This window comes from Malus domestica, chromosome 10 (assembly GCF_042453785.1).
Source record: "Malus domestica chromosome 10, GDT2T_hap1".
Taxonomy (NCBI): Eukaryota; Viridiplantae; Streptophyta; class Magnoliopsida; order Rosales; family Rosaceae; genus Malus; species Malus domestica.
In genome coordinates this window covers 30,717,675-30,733,878 of record NC_091670.1, presented here as the reverse complement: position 1 = coordinate 30,733,878, position 16,204 = coordinate 30,717,675, and the positions used below count along the sequence as shown (strand labels likewise).

Genomic DNA, 16,204 nt, shown 5'->3' with positions numbered 1-16,204 from the left:
AGTGGATCTTTTCATTAAAGGAGCACTATAACTCCGTGTGCTTTGAAAAAAAGCCAGTTTTCCAAAGGTGCAAATAGCAGTTTCAGCTTTTTCCTTTGATTGCAGCTTATTCTCACAGCAGCTTCCAAAATAAGCCATTTTTTTTTCAATTTACTAAACATTTAAAACCCTCACAACTTTTTTTCATAGGTGCTTTTTTTTAAGCGCCTCACTCCCAAACAACAGCTTAAGACTTATTCCTTACTTTGGTTTTAGACTATGTTTTCTTTCCATTTTCCGCCCTTTGGTCTCTCTGCAGTTGATGATTAAAGGGTTGTTTGTTGCTGAGAAACCATGGTTCGGTCGTGGTGGATCTTTGTATTTTTCGATTGTGGTTTTAGATGCGTGTATAGATTTTGTGTTTGAAGATTTTTTTTTCTCATTTTGAACAGGTTTTTTTGAAAGGTTTGTGGGTTTGGGTTTTGCTTTTAATTTCGAGGGATTTTGGTTTTTATTTTTTTTTTCCAAATTCTGTTTGCAGGGTTGGAAGACATCGGTGTTGAGGCTGAAAAATCTCACCGGAGGCCCAGAAACCTCTCGGTCAATTTTCTCGAACTCTCTCACCCAGCTCCTCCACTTCTTCCCATCAAACTTCAATTCGTCGGTCATACACCGAAACCGCGCAAGGTTTCGTCTATCTCAGTCAACTCTGACCAACCCCAACGTCAGGTAAGGTTTCTACGGTTTTAATCTGATACTCACTACAAAGAAGATTAATGGGTCGTGGAAAAAGATAATGGTGGATTTCACATCACAACAGATTTGCCCTGAATCTTTCTATATTTTTTTTTTTTTACATTGCTTATAAGTTAAATTGTTCCCTGGATTGCAGTTACTTTCCAGCATCCTGACAATACTGATATAGCATCGGATGTAAGGTTTTCCTCTTTCTTCTTTCTTTTTCCAAATTTATTGAATTTGTATTTCATTGTTTGGCCTATTACCCTCATATTACAATCAACTCTTCAATTGTTGGTGTTAGTTGTAGAAACATTAATAAAAATCATGCCAAGAACATGATCCATGGTAAAAAAAAAAAAAAAAAAAGGGGTCTACCAATTTTTGTTTGAAAATCATAAATTTTCTCTCAGAAATTCAAGAAATGAAGATTCTCTGTCTGTTTTTGTCTTTTGTGGAGACCCAATCTGAATTGTGTTTTCTTCAAGGTCGATCTCGGCCGAGGGTTTTAGACCTCTTTATTTTTCCAGATTTTCGGATTATTCCCTCAGAATTAGGGAATTAAATTGTTCCTATTATTCAGTAAAATCTAAAATGACATGCAGCTTTGATTTGGCCTCTGCATGTTTGTGGTATTTGAAATTATGGTTTGTTTTGGGGATTGGATATTGGGATTTAAGTTGAATTCGTATGGGTATTCTTTCAGAAATTTTTGTTGTTTCTGTGTTGGAATTAAAATAACTATGCATTCTGGGTTTTTACATTAGTGTCTCTGCTGTTGTTTTGGGTTTTTTTTTTAATTTTTAGTGATTTTTATGTGGTGTTTATATGTGCAATTGACAATCGCCTTGAGGATGGTCTCAAACGGTTTTTCATCAACTCATCTACTGAATCCACAAAACCGACTGCAGCTTCATTGACTGAATGAACTGGTGCCTATACTGCCTGCTTGGACTTTTTCTTCATGGATCTGGTGAGTGATGTCTTCAGCAAATCCTAAATTTTTCTTGGATGATCTGGGTGTACATGCGTGCGTGGAAATAAGAAATGTTAAATTTGAATGTATATTTGGTTGAAAGATTGATTTGTATTGAATTGGAATGATATATTGATTTGTTGTTAAGAATACAAGATAAAGCCTCTCTTATAGAGAAGCCGAGAAGGAGGCAAAGACGCAACAAGCAATCAGTCTTGCCTTCAATCACTCAAAATTTAAGGAGAGTAGCCGAAAGTAAAAGGAAAAATAAGGAAAAGAAAAGCGGGGTATGGTGGAGATGATGGTGTCCACGGAAAGCAAATAGTGATGAATATAATTCTTAATAATAAATGTATTTGGCTTCTTCTATATTTTGTCATTCTGATTTTGGGGATTTTGTTTATAGCTTCAAATTCTCCATTGTTGTGTTTAATTTTGTTTTGTTTTTGGCTTTAGGAAATTGTGGTTCTTCGGATTTGGGGGTTTTGTTTGCAGCCTTCAGAGCCCTGTGTATTTAAGGTGAGGGATAGCCTGTGAAACTCTAATACTAAATTTACTAACTTGGTTGCCATCGATATTTCCATTGCAGAATTGATCCATTTGAATTGTGCAAGTCGTTCCCAATTGCAGACATGCACTAAATTGATATGTCTGTAGTATGCATATATATATAAACCATACATAGAAAGTGTCAAAAAATTGAAATGGGTAGTCCACAATATCAGTCTTATTCTGATGTTCTGATCTTTCCATTTTTTTTTACCCATTTCTTGGGTAAATTCTCCCAGTTATATATGAAAATGAATACAAAGTGGCCCTTTTTCTGTGTGTCATGTTATGTAAAGTTTCTCTATATTTAGCTTTTTATATTTCAATACATACACTTCTCAAGGAACTGCAAAATTGGGAACAAATACCTTGACTAGGCATGTTCTTGACCTGGGTGAAGAAATAATTGCGACTTAGTACACCTATGTTCTTTAATATTGATACTTCTAAATCTATTGTATGCCTATGTTTACTCTTCATTTTAGTTATTCGCTTCAACATCATCAATATGGTTAAAAGTTACAATGCTATACGACGTTGATTTCATATGCAGGTTTCATTTGATGCCAGAGGGAATAGTAGAGTTCGGTTTGATGGAATTGGAGTTTAACAACTTAATGGTAGACGATTAATAGGTAAACATTTTAAATTCTACCAGGTGCATAGACTTGAATTGCAAGTTTATACTTCTGCTGTAATTTTATAATTGCACCACAAGGTACCGCTGTTATTTATAATTGCATCACAAGGTACCAACTTACAAGATAATTTATAATATCTTCGGTTTCAATTCATCTACTCCAATTTATACAACATTGTTGTGATTTCGGATTTGTACATGAATTGAAATTTAATTTTTCTGATTTCAGCTCTCATTGGGATCTTAACACTCCATCATTAAAATCCTTTTTGTGTGATATTCTCCTCCAGGCACTGTTGCAAATAAACAAGCCGTCAAGGTATCTCATTCAATTATATATATTGTACCCTTGTGTTTTGCACCAAAATTTTCTATTAGTTGAACCTGAAACTCAAGTTAACTGCTCAAATTTGTATCTAAATTGTTTAAACTATTGTTCTCGTGTTTTGGATCTTTACAAAAGGCTTTTACATAAGACTTGATCAAAGAGGCAGTGGCAAGTATATTTCAAAAGGCTATTAGTATTCATTCAATGATCAAGGCATATGACAATCATTGTATACTAAGTCACATGTTTCAGCTCCCTGGTTTGGTAAGGGAAAAATTTATATTCTCTTTACATTTAACTCGGTTTAAATTTAGGTGATTGTGTTTTCAAATGTTGCCTGCTCTTACTTACATATATGTCAAAATAACAATGAATTTTTTTTTTTTTGTGTCTTTTGTAAATTTGTAGTTATTAAAGAAGAAATTGCAATAGTGAAGAGGAACAAACCTAAAACAAGTGCTATTCTATCAAAAGACCTTATTTTCACAACATCGGGTACGATTGTTTAAATTTTCAATTCATTGAAGCTGGATTGAAACAATATTTCCTAATATTTTTTACATGTAAATAGTCCAATTTTTTTTTAAATGATATTAATCTTCTATGACACAATCTTTTATATATTTGAAACATAATTTTTCATACAACTTGTAATCTCGCAGCAAACCGTGGGTACTATTTTCTAGTAGGGTCTATAACAGGGTCCAATAATACATGGTTTAGGGTTTATGGTTATAACATGCATGCAGAAGTTTTGCAACTAAAGACCTTTTTTTTAAGACTGCGCTGCAGTATCACATTTCGGGTACAAAGATATCAAAACAAAACCTTGTGACTGTCGATCATCCAAATATTAAAAACTTAATTGGTATCAGCTGTTAGTTGTTGTCCTTGGAGATTATACGTTGTGATTGTCACATTGTTATGTCTTGTTATTAATTCACTTGTGTTAACGTGAGTGTATTTATTTATAAATATGATACCCTAGTGTATGATATATCAACTATGATGTCCACTCTATTATACACGTGTCACGTGTGACCATTAATGACATTAAAAAATTGCTTACTACTGCATCCTGAGCTTAATATGTTTCTATGAGAAATCTCCTAAACCCTGATACATAAATGAAGATATAAAGTAGTAATTAAAGAATAGTGTTCATAAAAAGAGGGAGTATTTAACCTAATTAAGGCGATCATTCTACACATCAAGCACGATATATTCCAGTCAAATGGGACTTTCAGTCGTATACCATGAAATTCAATTATTATTATTATTTTTTTCTCAGAGTAATCCATGTCCTGTGAAAAGTTAGCACACATCCAATACTACAAACGTTCAAACTTTCAAGGTCGTAGTTAATGCTTCCCCGTCAAGCCTTACCTCTAATTAAGTTCTCGGTTTGCGAAGCAAGCAAATGAATTGATCAATTCTCAACTTTATCACTCGGTTAATTTAATTAATATTACCTTATTCCATATAATATTGCGAGATATTCCATGTATATATAGTTAAATACAATGTATAGTAACGATCCAAATGATATGGAATTTTCTGAGGTGATTTTACATATATATATATATATTTTGTGAAACCCAGTTTCTTCTTGTAATTGTATGACTCATTCAATATCTGACCTTTTGACACAATAGTCAAAACAAAGAATAGCTTCATAAAATATTATTGGAAAATTCAACTCATAATATAAGTTGGTCCATATATATAGAGAGCTCTATAGTCCTCTATAATTCATTCATTCGTTCTCCATCTCCTTGTTTGCATTGCATACAGAGAAAGAAAGAAAAAAGAAAAATTATTAATTGCCAAACAAGGAACAACATGAAGTTTTTGAATATGCTTTTGGTGGCCATGGCAGTGGTGTTTCTTGTGAACATGCACTCACTCGAGGCCTGTAGAGTTTTGCAGGGGAAAGATAAACTCATGATGATGAAGGAGGATGTTCTGCAGATTAGGGATACGGGTACTACTGTCAAATACAACTTCCCTATGAATTTGATTATCAAGCAAGTACTGCAGAAGGGCTCTGCCCCACCCGGTGGTTCAGATCCGACCAACCCTTGAAGTTGTAACAAATTAATAAGACTCAACAAAGGCGGGATTCTTGCATGTCATGGCCAGATGACGAGTACAATACTCACATGAAAAATGATGTCGATGAGTTTATCCTGCAAAGAGGGCCACATCGATCCACATATCAAATTTTAGCCATCAACCAAAGATTCTTTTTTTTTTTTTTGCATATAATATGCAATTAATTTTATATTCTTTCTAATGAATAATTAAGGAAAGAACAAACTGTTGGTTTCTCGTTTTAGCTTAATAAGTTGTGTAAGCTGTAAAAAAATTGTGTATTAGCTTATCAATGTATATGAGTTTGACAGAATATAATACAAATGACAGAAAAAATCTTTATTTGAAAATGTATTTTATTTTCACACATTTTTTGTATGTGATATGATGCAACTTATACTATATATGTTTGTAAACATTGTATTTTTTTAAGGGACAGAAAAAAAAATGATAAAAAAAATTTATTTTGGGAATTGTTATTAGCACTTCAAAAATCTCATTCTCAGGGCCTGCCCTGAGAAATTGGGGCCCTAGGCGAGCCTTCGAGTGGAGGCCCTAAAGTTCTTTGACACCCAACTCAATATACATTTATATGTATAAGAAAAAGTTTCGCTAGATACATGAAAAAGTTCATTTTCTACGTAAAAAATCATTGCAAAAATAAAAAAAAATCATTTATATGCAAACATTACTTAAATATTACATGTCTCACTTTTTTAGATGCAAATGTATTAATTAAGTTTACATAATCTAACTTTTCAACCAATTCTTTTTTCAATTGACAAAATAGCTAACACATTCAATCTTTCGTGTGACATAATTGATCGAAGATACGATTTGATCAACTTTGATTTTGAGAAACTTCTTTCTGTAGAGGCAACTGTAACTGGTATGGTTAACAAAATTCAACATCGAAACTTTGAATTATCTTGAACCAAAACTAGTTAGGAAGGAAAAGTAACCAACCTTGTTAAGTGCACCCATAATCCATTTATCTTCTTGAAGGAATTTAACCACTTTATTAAGTGCATCCAAAAGTTTGAATTTTATAACTGCAATATAAACACTTGACAAGTGAATACTCTGATTTCGCATAAACAATACGCATTAAAATAAACAAATCATAAACCCTAGAATTGAAAATCCTAATTATATTTACAAGCACATCACTCACAAATCACAAATTAAATTATAGAAAAAGAAGCAGAAGAGGAGAGAAGCATTGATCGGTACCTGACCTTTGGAAGTGGAGTGGGAAAGAACCAATTCGTAGGCGTGCTACCAGTATGTTGTGTGTTAAATTCCCCCAAAAAAGGTTGAATTGTTGCTGAAGTTTCACCCCACCCAAGACACTTTGTACGCCAAGTTTCAAGAAAATTATATGATTTTATATTTAAATATTTTATTAAATTCAAACTCTAAAAATATATTTATATATATTATATATGTACACACATATTTAAAAAGTAATTTTTTGGGGCCCTCCACCCAAAACGCTGCACGGCAAGTTCCAAAAAAATATTTATAATTTCATATTTAGATATTTTACTCAAACTGCAAAATTAAATATATAAATATATATAGAAAATTAAGATTGACACTTCAAAATTCTTATTCTACATTCCAGACTTTCTATATTTGGAAAGAAAAATGCACTTGTAAAGAGTGTTGGATGAGATTTTTGAAGTGTCAATAACATTTCCTTATATATATAATAATAATAATAATAAATTTGGGGGCCCTCACGAAGTGGGGGCCCTAGGCGGGCACCTACTCGGGCTACCCTCAGGATCAGCCCTGCTCATTCTACAATCCAAACTTTCTACATTTGGAAAGAAAAAAAATACACTTATGAGGAGTGTAGAATGAGATTTTTGGAGTGCTAATAACACTTCCCTTTATTTTCCTTTTCTATTTTCCTTTAATAGTGTGGTTTTATATATTATTGGGTTTTTCTTTTGTTGTACCCTCCGCGTTATCCGAGTTAACTTTCCCTCCCTTTCTTTCTAGGATGAAGCTATATTCCTTTTATGGTTTGAAAAGCTTTAAATGTGCTTAACCTAGTTTGGATTTCATTTGTTTTCAGGAAAGGAAACAAGCCTATGACAAACAGTATAAATCTAGGGCTTAGTATTCTCAACACATCAACGTATAATTTCCTTGAGTATACTTGGCTTTAGGCTTCTTCCATTGGCCTTGTGTTTGTTCATTGCAAAGTAGTGTACGCTTTAACTTATTTCAGTGATCAAGATGTCTGAAGTAAGTGCAACAACCCCAACAACTAAAAGAAGTAGATTAATGCGACCTGAAGATGTCCCATGCTTACCAGCACCGAAAAAGTACCAACCTCGTAATAATGGAGCTGATCCTAAGAAAGCTCCAAACAATGATTTGAATAAAAGGTTCAATGAAGAAGCAAATTGAGTAAAGAAGGAATATTAGGCTACCAAGAGAAGGATGGAGTTTGAGTTAATCGTAATGAGGAGTTGAGAGTTTAATTTGTTGTATTTTCTTTGTTTGGTTATCCTATTATTATGTCACTTTTTAAGACATAATTTTTCTGTTAAGGTAGTCACAAGGAGCTGACATTTATGAATAAAAATTTACTTGTTATTTTATGTTCTATTTCATATATCTATACATGATATAGAGTTAATTAAGATTTTTACATAATGTTGGAATTCAACACATACACAGCAGATGCTAGCCTTTTTCTCTGCTACAATCCCAGAAAATTCCCCAACTAGAATTATTGTGATCAAACTTTCCAATAAAAAGTACTGCACTTGGCAATTATTTTACAATATTTATGAACCAACACCGAAATAAATTTGAACTAGTTGTTCTAGTTTTGCCACGCACATAGAGCAAAGAAAAGCAAGTTATTCAAATGAAAGCAATACAAAACTAAAATTCTTGCATGATGATTAACTAAGCTTGGAGCTTAAACGTTTCTTGTAAAACTTCGGTTTTACCCTGCTTCAAAACATAGTTGAAAAAGAACTCTATGTATTGAAAGGGTTTATAGAGTTGTGGATTGCTTGTACTAATAAGAGCTCCAGCATGTTCTACAATGCAATCGTCTGAAGGCGCGATGAAAAATGCAGCAGATGTCCTGGAATGGCTTGAACTCGTCACTGCCCGATGTTAAGCACTTTTCAGCCTCCCATTATTGATAATCTACATCTCATGTCAATAAAAAAGAAAAGGGTTTTCATATGGCAATTAAGAAGGGTGACTACATTGCGACTCACTTAGATAGATAACTTTCACTTTGCATTTAATTTTTTTCAATAAATTGTAAGAGAATTGTTGAATATTTAAATGAGCACACACGATATGCTTGTTCCCCATGTTTTCATTATGTTCCAGTACTTCATAATACATATATCATTCTATTTTATAGTTTATGATGAAATTATATATATTTTAAGTATAAACAGACACTTATTTACACAAAATATAATGAATTTATTTAAATCCGCCTAGTCCGCCTAGACTCCGTATAGCCGCCTATGCGCTAGGCTTCAGCTCGCCTCTTGACTAGCGCCTAGTGTCTTTTAGAACCTTGAGCCTCACAACGATTGAAGGGGAAAACTGTAAAACCCCTCAGCAAATTTAGTTTGTAATTTTACATTTCCCCTAAAAGTATTTGAAGTTTTCAATTTAGTCCCCCACTTATTTACCCTATCTGGATCCTTTATCCAGATTTTCCTCCTCTCATTGGCTGCCACGTAGCAGCCCACTAACCCACTTACTTTTCTCTCTCTTTTTCCTCGATCTCTCTCTCGAATCTCTCACTCTCTCAGCTCTTTATCCCTCTCACTCACCCTCTTTCTCTCTCTCTCTCTCTTTCTTGCACTCCCATTTCCTGATCGACACCTATCGTCACACTTGAGTCATCCCGACGACGGCGCAGTACCACATTGCCCTCCTAGACTCCCCCTGGTCTCTGCAAGCTCCGGGACACCCAAAGGCACCCAAATCTCTCTGGGAAGCCTCATGCCTTTCGAACGAGATTCTGGCCACCCCGTCCATTCTTTGTTAGATCTTAAGTACAAAACCTCTTCCCTTCTATTATACCTTCATGTTCGTAAGTAGGTCGGAGGGTAGATTGACGTTTTGTTGTCGACCGAAACCGGGGAAGCTCCGACGTCCTCTGTGTCGAAATCAGGCCTTCGGGCCGTTGCATTTGAGCCCAAGCCTTAGGTAGCCCAAACCCAAACCCCTGCCTCTTAGGCTTACAGGCCATTTGAAACTCGGGCTTAGGCTCGTTTAAACCCAACCCAAACCCTTTTATTTTTATATATTTTACTTTATTTTATTAACCCAAAAACAATTGGGCCAGGCTTCAATGCCCAGCCCAATTGGAAACCCTAAACCCTTTCGGACCTAGGCCTTAGGGCCGTGTAGGCTTAGGCCTTCAGGCCTTTGCATCCAGCCCGTTGGAACCCAACCCACTAGACCCTTGGGCCGGGCTTTCCAACCCAAGCCCTTTGACCCAAAACCCTATGGACCCAGGCCCTTAGGCCTTAGAACCTAAGCCTAAGCCAGAGGCCCAAGCCCAAGAACCAGAACCAAGCCTAGACCTGGTTTGACTTGGGTTAACCAACCCGAACCCTTTGATTCTGACCCGGTCAACGGTCAGCGTTGACTTTGACTTTGACTGGTCAATGTTCAACATTGACTTTTTAACTTTTTTTTGGGTTTTCGTTCGGGACCTCCTAGGCTAATTGTGATGTCATGGACCCATTTTTACATCCGTTTTCCAAATTTAATCATTTGAATAGAGTTTGATTAATTGGACACTTTATGTGTTTAGGTGCGAATATTAGCGGCGATTCCGTCATTCCTATTTGTTACGGCTCTTCGATGGCAGAGTATCTGTGAGTGGACCCATTCTAAAATGCATGTTTTAATAATAGAAATGCATACATGAAAAGCATGATTTAATGACTACATTTTATGAGATATTATGCTTACTTAGAATATTTTGAATTACCATATTTTATCAAACTCATGTTCTTTGTAGTATAGATGATGGATGACTTTATACTGCTTATGAACATGCTTTTACACACTTCTTTATAGTATAGATGATGGATGACTTTATAATATGACGTTGATTTTGAGATATATATGTACCTATGTTTGGAAATATTATTTTAAGTGGTTTTGTGCTTATCTAGTGGTCACTTATATTGACCTTCAGGTTGGGTGCTGTAGGAACCTACGAGCGATTGATACTTATATTGACCTTCGGGTTGGGTGTTGTAGGAGCCTACGGGCGATTGATACTTATGAAGGAAGTTTCTGAAGGAAGAGTTCTATCTGCCTTTGGGTGATTCTGACACCACTAGTTAGCACACTATATACGAGTTATGTTTTAGGAAAGGTTTTATGGCATGCTAGGGTTTTCAGAAAACCTACCACTTATTATGCTATTCGTTTTCATGAAACTTTGAGGGTTAGTATGTTGATAACTGTTTTATTATTATATATATCAACTTGGTCCACTCATGTTTGTTTTGCGCCCCCTCAGGACTTAGAATCGAGGCGTATATTCCCGGTGTCAAGGTACTTCCACATCGGCATCTTTGAGTTCTCTCGATGTAGGACCCTCGAGTGTCAACCAGCATGTGACCATCCCAATGTATGTGGGACATCGGGATCAGGGCATGTCAAAACTAGTGCACATATAAAGCTGAGAAATTGCTTTCGAACTTGCCTATGATTTAAAGTCAACCATCCATATATTCCAAATTTTTTATATCAATCTGGAATAAAGATAATTCTTTATGTGTATCAATTGGCTTAATAAAGGCTCACATAATGCATACAATCTTGTAATTAAATAGAAGAAATAAACAATACCTTGATTGTGATCCAAGGCCGGCAAGGCGATGCTCGACATTGTTGAGAAAGAATTTCTTATTGATGGGGGAAAGACACTTGAATAGGCAAATAAGAGGTTGGAGTACTTCTCATATTGCCAATTGGTTTTATGGTGGAACTCCAACTTTCTTCACGGTATAAGAGCAGGTTGTCTCACATGTGAAGTCTAACGGCCATACATGCTCCACGTAACCCCGTTTGTGGTGTCCACATGTTTGGCTTGAAAGTCACCGCACGTAAGGGGGCATGTTGAGAAAGAATTTCACATTGATAGGAGGAGAGACCTTGCATGAGCTTATAAGAGGTGGGTTACTCTCTATATTACCAATTGATTTATTGAGGAACCTCAACTTTCTTGAGACATTAAAAAAAAATGAAGGAAAGAATTTGAAGTCTCGATAGTCGATAAGTTACCTGAAAAAGAAAAAAAAATATACCGAATTCTTGACTAGCTTTGAGTATCTGCTCAGTTATACAGGTATGACCACCGCATTCGGCTCCACCTAGATCAATCACCGGAATGTTGTTACTGCATTCTACATTTGCACAAAGTTTCCTTATCACAACAAACTTTTAAAAGAGTATTGAGAATCTTGTTATTTGCCTATGGCGGACGCGGGGAGGTTAAATGATTGTGATGGACTCCATCGGATTTCAGTGTAGGATGCAGATGAGAGGTGGGCAAAGTGTTACATGTTTTTTGATGCGATGGTTATTTAACGAGGCACACTGCATTAGTGTACCAGTATAACTTGACATTTCCACGACTGATTAGAAGATTTCAATATTAGGAGATATGGTTGTAAACGCTTGTATGTGTTTTTTTGTGTGGGTATATTTCTTTGTTTTGCCCCATGATTAGACCTATAAACGGGTTGGGTTTATCGGGTTTGAGTTAGGTTTAATCCTACCCGTTAAGCTATCAGGTCACTTGAACTCGACCCGTTAATCTAGTAGGTCACCCGTTAACAATTTTTTTTTTTTTGCATTCCAATACAATTACACATATTAACTGCAAGGATGTACAAAAGGGTGTTGACAGTAAAAAAGGTATTAACTTGGATATATAGTAAACAGACAAGGAGCTGCGACTTGGATTTCTCCTCCATTTGGTTCTGGAACTCTTCCTTAAGGTGGAGAGGTTGATGGTGAGCTCGTCGAAGCTGTTCGCAAGAGACTCAATCTGGAGGAAAAGCCACATCCGGTTGCCGTTGGAGGAGTCTTCAAGAAGGGTCTGAATCCTCTGGAGCAGGATGTAGAGCTCCTGAAAGCAGAGGACGGCGGAGTGGGAGAAGGCGGCGGTGGAGCTGCGGATGATGTCTTCGAAGAGGATGGAGAGTAGGGTTGACCTGCGAATCACGGAGCGGGAGGTGCGGCGCAGGAGGAACGGGAGCGGCTCGAGGGAGGAGATTTCTTGGGAGAGATGGTGGAGGGAACAGAGGAGGGTTGGGTCGGAGAGCTTGGGCGATATGCTTGCAGAGATATTGCCATGAACTAATCAAATGAATGAATCAATGAAGCAATAGATTCTTTATCGATGATAAAAAAAAAGATAGGAAAATAGGAAAAAGATAAGGTGTGGTTATAATTTATAAAGGGTGCTAACGGATCGAACGAGTTGACCTAAAGTCATCCGTTATTTAACGGGTTGTTAACTGGTTCACCCATTAGTGACCCGACCCTTTAAGCATCCATCCAAATACTAATATTAATGGATTGGGTCGGTTGGGTTAACGGGTTGGGTCCAAAATGCTAGGTCTACCCATAATAGTGTTCAGGCAGCGCATCTTTTGATGACGTTTTTGTTACTATAATGCTTATGTTTGACTTTCAAAGATAACATTTTAAATTGTTCTTTGAATCATCTCATGGTGGTTGAATAAAACGTCTTATTACATTCTATTCGTCTCAACTCTCATACTGCATAAAGAAGAAAATAAGATATTTGTAAGAGAATTCGTCTATTTTTTATTCAAGTAGAGTGTGCTGCAAGCAATACAAAGGCAACTAGGGTTTTTCCCCTCTACTTATTCTGCACAGTAAAAACTATATTATATCACATTATATAGGTTTTTTCCCGTTTACTTATTCTGCACAATAAACACTATATTATATCACATAATTTGATGTATCTTATTAGGTTGGAATTTCTGTAGTTATTGTTAATCATTCAAATAAATGATTAACGATCTGTAGCCACGCCGAGTAGTGATCTAGCCACGGCATTATTAGGGTATGCATGGTGTGGAGGAGGCGGAGTAGGAGTAGTGTGGCCTGCAATGTTCCTTTGGTTGATGGTTGTATCGGCAAGATCAGCAGACCTAGGGGTCGTCGGATTAGATCCAGGGGGAGGAGGATCGCCCCTCTGCTTCGAATCCATCAACACGATGTTTTTGTTCACCGTTGTTATCGTCTTCAAGTTTTCTTTCTCATCATGCAACATCCTGCCTGCACTAACCACATGCAGGTCCATACTCATGAGAAATACAACTGTTATAACTGCGAATAAACAATTAAGAAACCTCATGGTGATCTATTAATCTTGTACTTAAGGATATTAAACAAAGATAGCTAGCTTAATTATGAAGGATGTATTATGCGGAGGTTAGACACGTGTGTATTTATATGCACCAATCTGCATGACTTTCAACCTTTTTCTTTTGTGGAAAACATTAAAAATTGAATGGTGAGAACAGAAGAAACGAGTTTTTTCGTCTATGATAGTAGAATTCAAAGTAAAACTTTCAAATTTCTTAGGTTGGCATCTCTTCTTACATGTATTAGCACGAGTCTTGCAAAGAAAGTTCTCTATTTAATTGGCATGCATTTTGGGTCACAAAGAAATCAAAACCAAACCCACAATATATGTTTCTTTGCACTTACTATGGACTTCGCAATACCTTCACTTCGAGACCTACAACCAAGATAGTGTTGCACACTACAAGAAAAATGAGCTTTGGGTGCAAAACAAAGCGCACAATTGAGAATTTTGTGTCAATTTGACCACCAAAAAGCTTAAACAGTTCCAATTCCATAGAAGGCACCATCTATTGTGCCCAATGTTAAAAAAAAGCAGACACAAAACAGTAATGGGCACGGAAATCGTGCTGAGTGGGGTCAAATGACAACTTTTTTACTGAAAATGGGCACAAAAAACATTTTGTGTCTATAAAAATTATTGTTAGAGGCACTCTATGTTCTCTCTCGTTTGTCTTTACCTCCTCTAGCACACCAATAATTAGAATTTATAAAAGTGTGGTAAATAATGGTATGGAGCTGTTTATTATTGTGCAATATTTTAGCCTCAAAATAAGTTAGCAATAATGTTGTTTAAATTCGTTTTTTTGCGAAAGCCGAACCTCAGATCTCTCACTTATAAGTAAAGAAGAATACCACTACACCGTAGTACTAAGTGGCATGTTTTACATTTTCAAAGGATCATTTCCAGGTGCAATGAATGTTTGTTAGATTCGTATCTTTTTGAACTGCTTTTTAGATTGTTATCTTCATGCAGGTTTGTTTTTTATACTTGGTGATATGGTTTTTGGTTTTATAGTAAGTGTTTATTTTTTTACTGTATTAAAAGTCCTACCTGCAGTGACACATAACCAACAATTGTGCCCTTAGGGTCAGTCTATGTGCAAAAGTGAGTTGGTCTTCAGATAGACAAATGAGTTAATAATTGTAGATTCCTTTTTATGACACTAATGATAGAAATTCTGTCCACTAAATATTAATAAATAATAAATCACTCTACTTCTCATTGGGTCTTCAAATAGAGAATATATCTTAATAATTATAAATTCCTTTTTCTTACACAAATGTTAGAAATTGTGTCTAGTAAATATTAATAAATAATAAATCACTCTATAGCAAAAGAATATGTTGGCACAATTATGGATTTGTGCCTTTATTCTAGTATAAAACGTCTACACTCCCTTACTAATTTGTATATGGAAATTTAGAAGGTTGCTTTATACACTTGTGTTTCTTTTGAATTTGATCAAGTTCTACATCATTGAGAATGGCGGACATGGAGTTAGAATTGGAACCGAATCTTTAGCATCACATTCTTCTATTGCTTCCAACATTACAACAGCAAATTCCATAACAAACCTCCAGCTCAACGTCCACGACAACCTGGTAATGTCGGGCGCATACCTCGTGCTATTGATAATCAATACATTCTTACTACTGTTGCTGATGGTCACCTTGGCTACCCATTACCCTCCAATAACAGATGCGTATGCGCACCTCAAGGACGTGTATTGCCAACATGGGCAAACCCAGGTAGGACAGAACAATACCCTGTCAATTTGGTTTCTGTTGAAACAACAACTGAAGAGTCTATTAGTTATGTCGTTATTATTGAAGAACCATGCACTTATCAAGCACAAATTCATCCTAGAGGCCTGTCTCTCCCACAGATGAGCTCACGAAATATGCAGAATGTTACCGTTAAGATTTTAAGTAGGGATGACGAGGACAATTAATATATTTTGTATTACGTTATATTTCACTGGTGTGTGAAAATATAATTATCTTATGCTATGCTGGACACCTCTTGGGTCCTTTTGTTAACTTATGTAGTATTACAATATAATAATGTTTTCTTTCTAATTGGCCCATGATATAGATACTCCCAACATTGTATGTTTTTTGGTTTATAATTATGTTTCCCATATGGTTCATACAGAAAAGAAAAAAGAAAAGAAAAAAGAAAAAAAAAAAGAAAAGAACAACGCAAGCCTAACACACAAGCCTTTTATCATGCTAAACACAATTAACCTTCGATAGAACTTCAAAATTAAAACAAAATTGGACTATAACTAATAATGGCTTTGTGAAATCCTGTCCCCGAAATTTCACTATTAATTACATATCTCATTATTTAAATTTGTATTTCATGTTTACGTTATTTTCATTAGTTAATTTTAATTCCGTTGATTTTTGGAATTCAATCGAATAACTATCGGTTTGAATTTTCGTAATCAATCTTTAAAAT

General features: G+C 35.6%; 1 long non-coding RNA gene across 10 annotated transcripts; it reads left to right on the top strand.

Annotated features, from left to right (window-relative positions):
• The first annotated feature begins 523 nt into the window (after positions 1-523).
• Positions 524-5,654, top strand: LOC103445689 (uncharacterized). 10 transcript variants are annotated; one of them, XR_011571892.1, is made up of 9 exons: positions 524-708; positions 872-912; positions 1,525-1,690; positions 2,150-2,212; positions 2,796-2,877; positions 3,112-3,201; positions 3,346-3,474; positions 3,619-3,705; positions 5,130-5,654. It is a non-coding gene; the product is annotated as an uncharacterized lncRNA (long non-coding RNA). The 10 variants fall into 10 exon arrangements; XR_001791039.3 differs by having other exon boundaries at positions 5,140-5,332; XR_011571898.1 differs by having other exon boundaries at positions 872-917; positions 1,571-1,690; positions 5,140-5,332.
• The last annotated feature ends 10,550 nt before the right edge of the window (positions 5,655-16,204 follow it).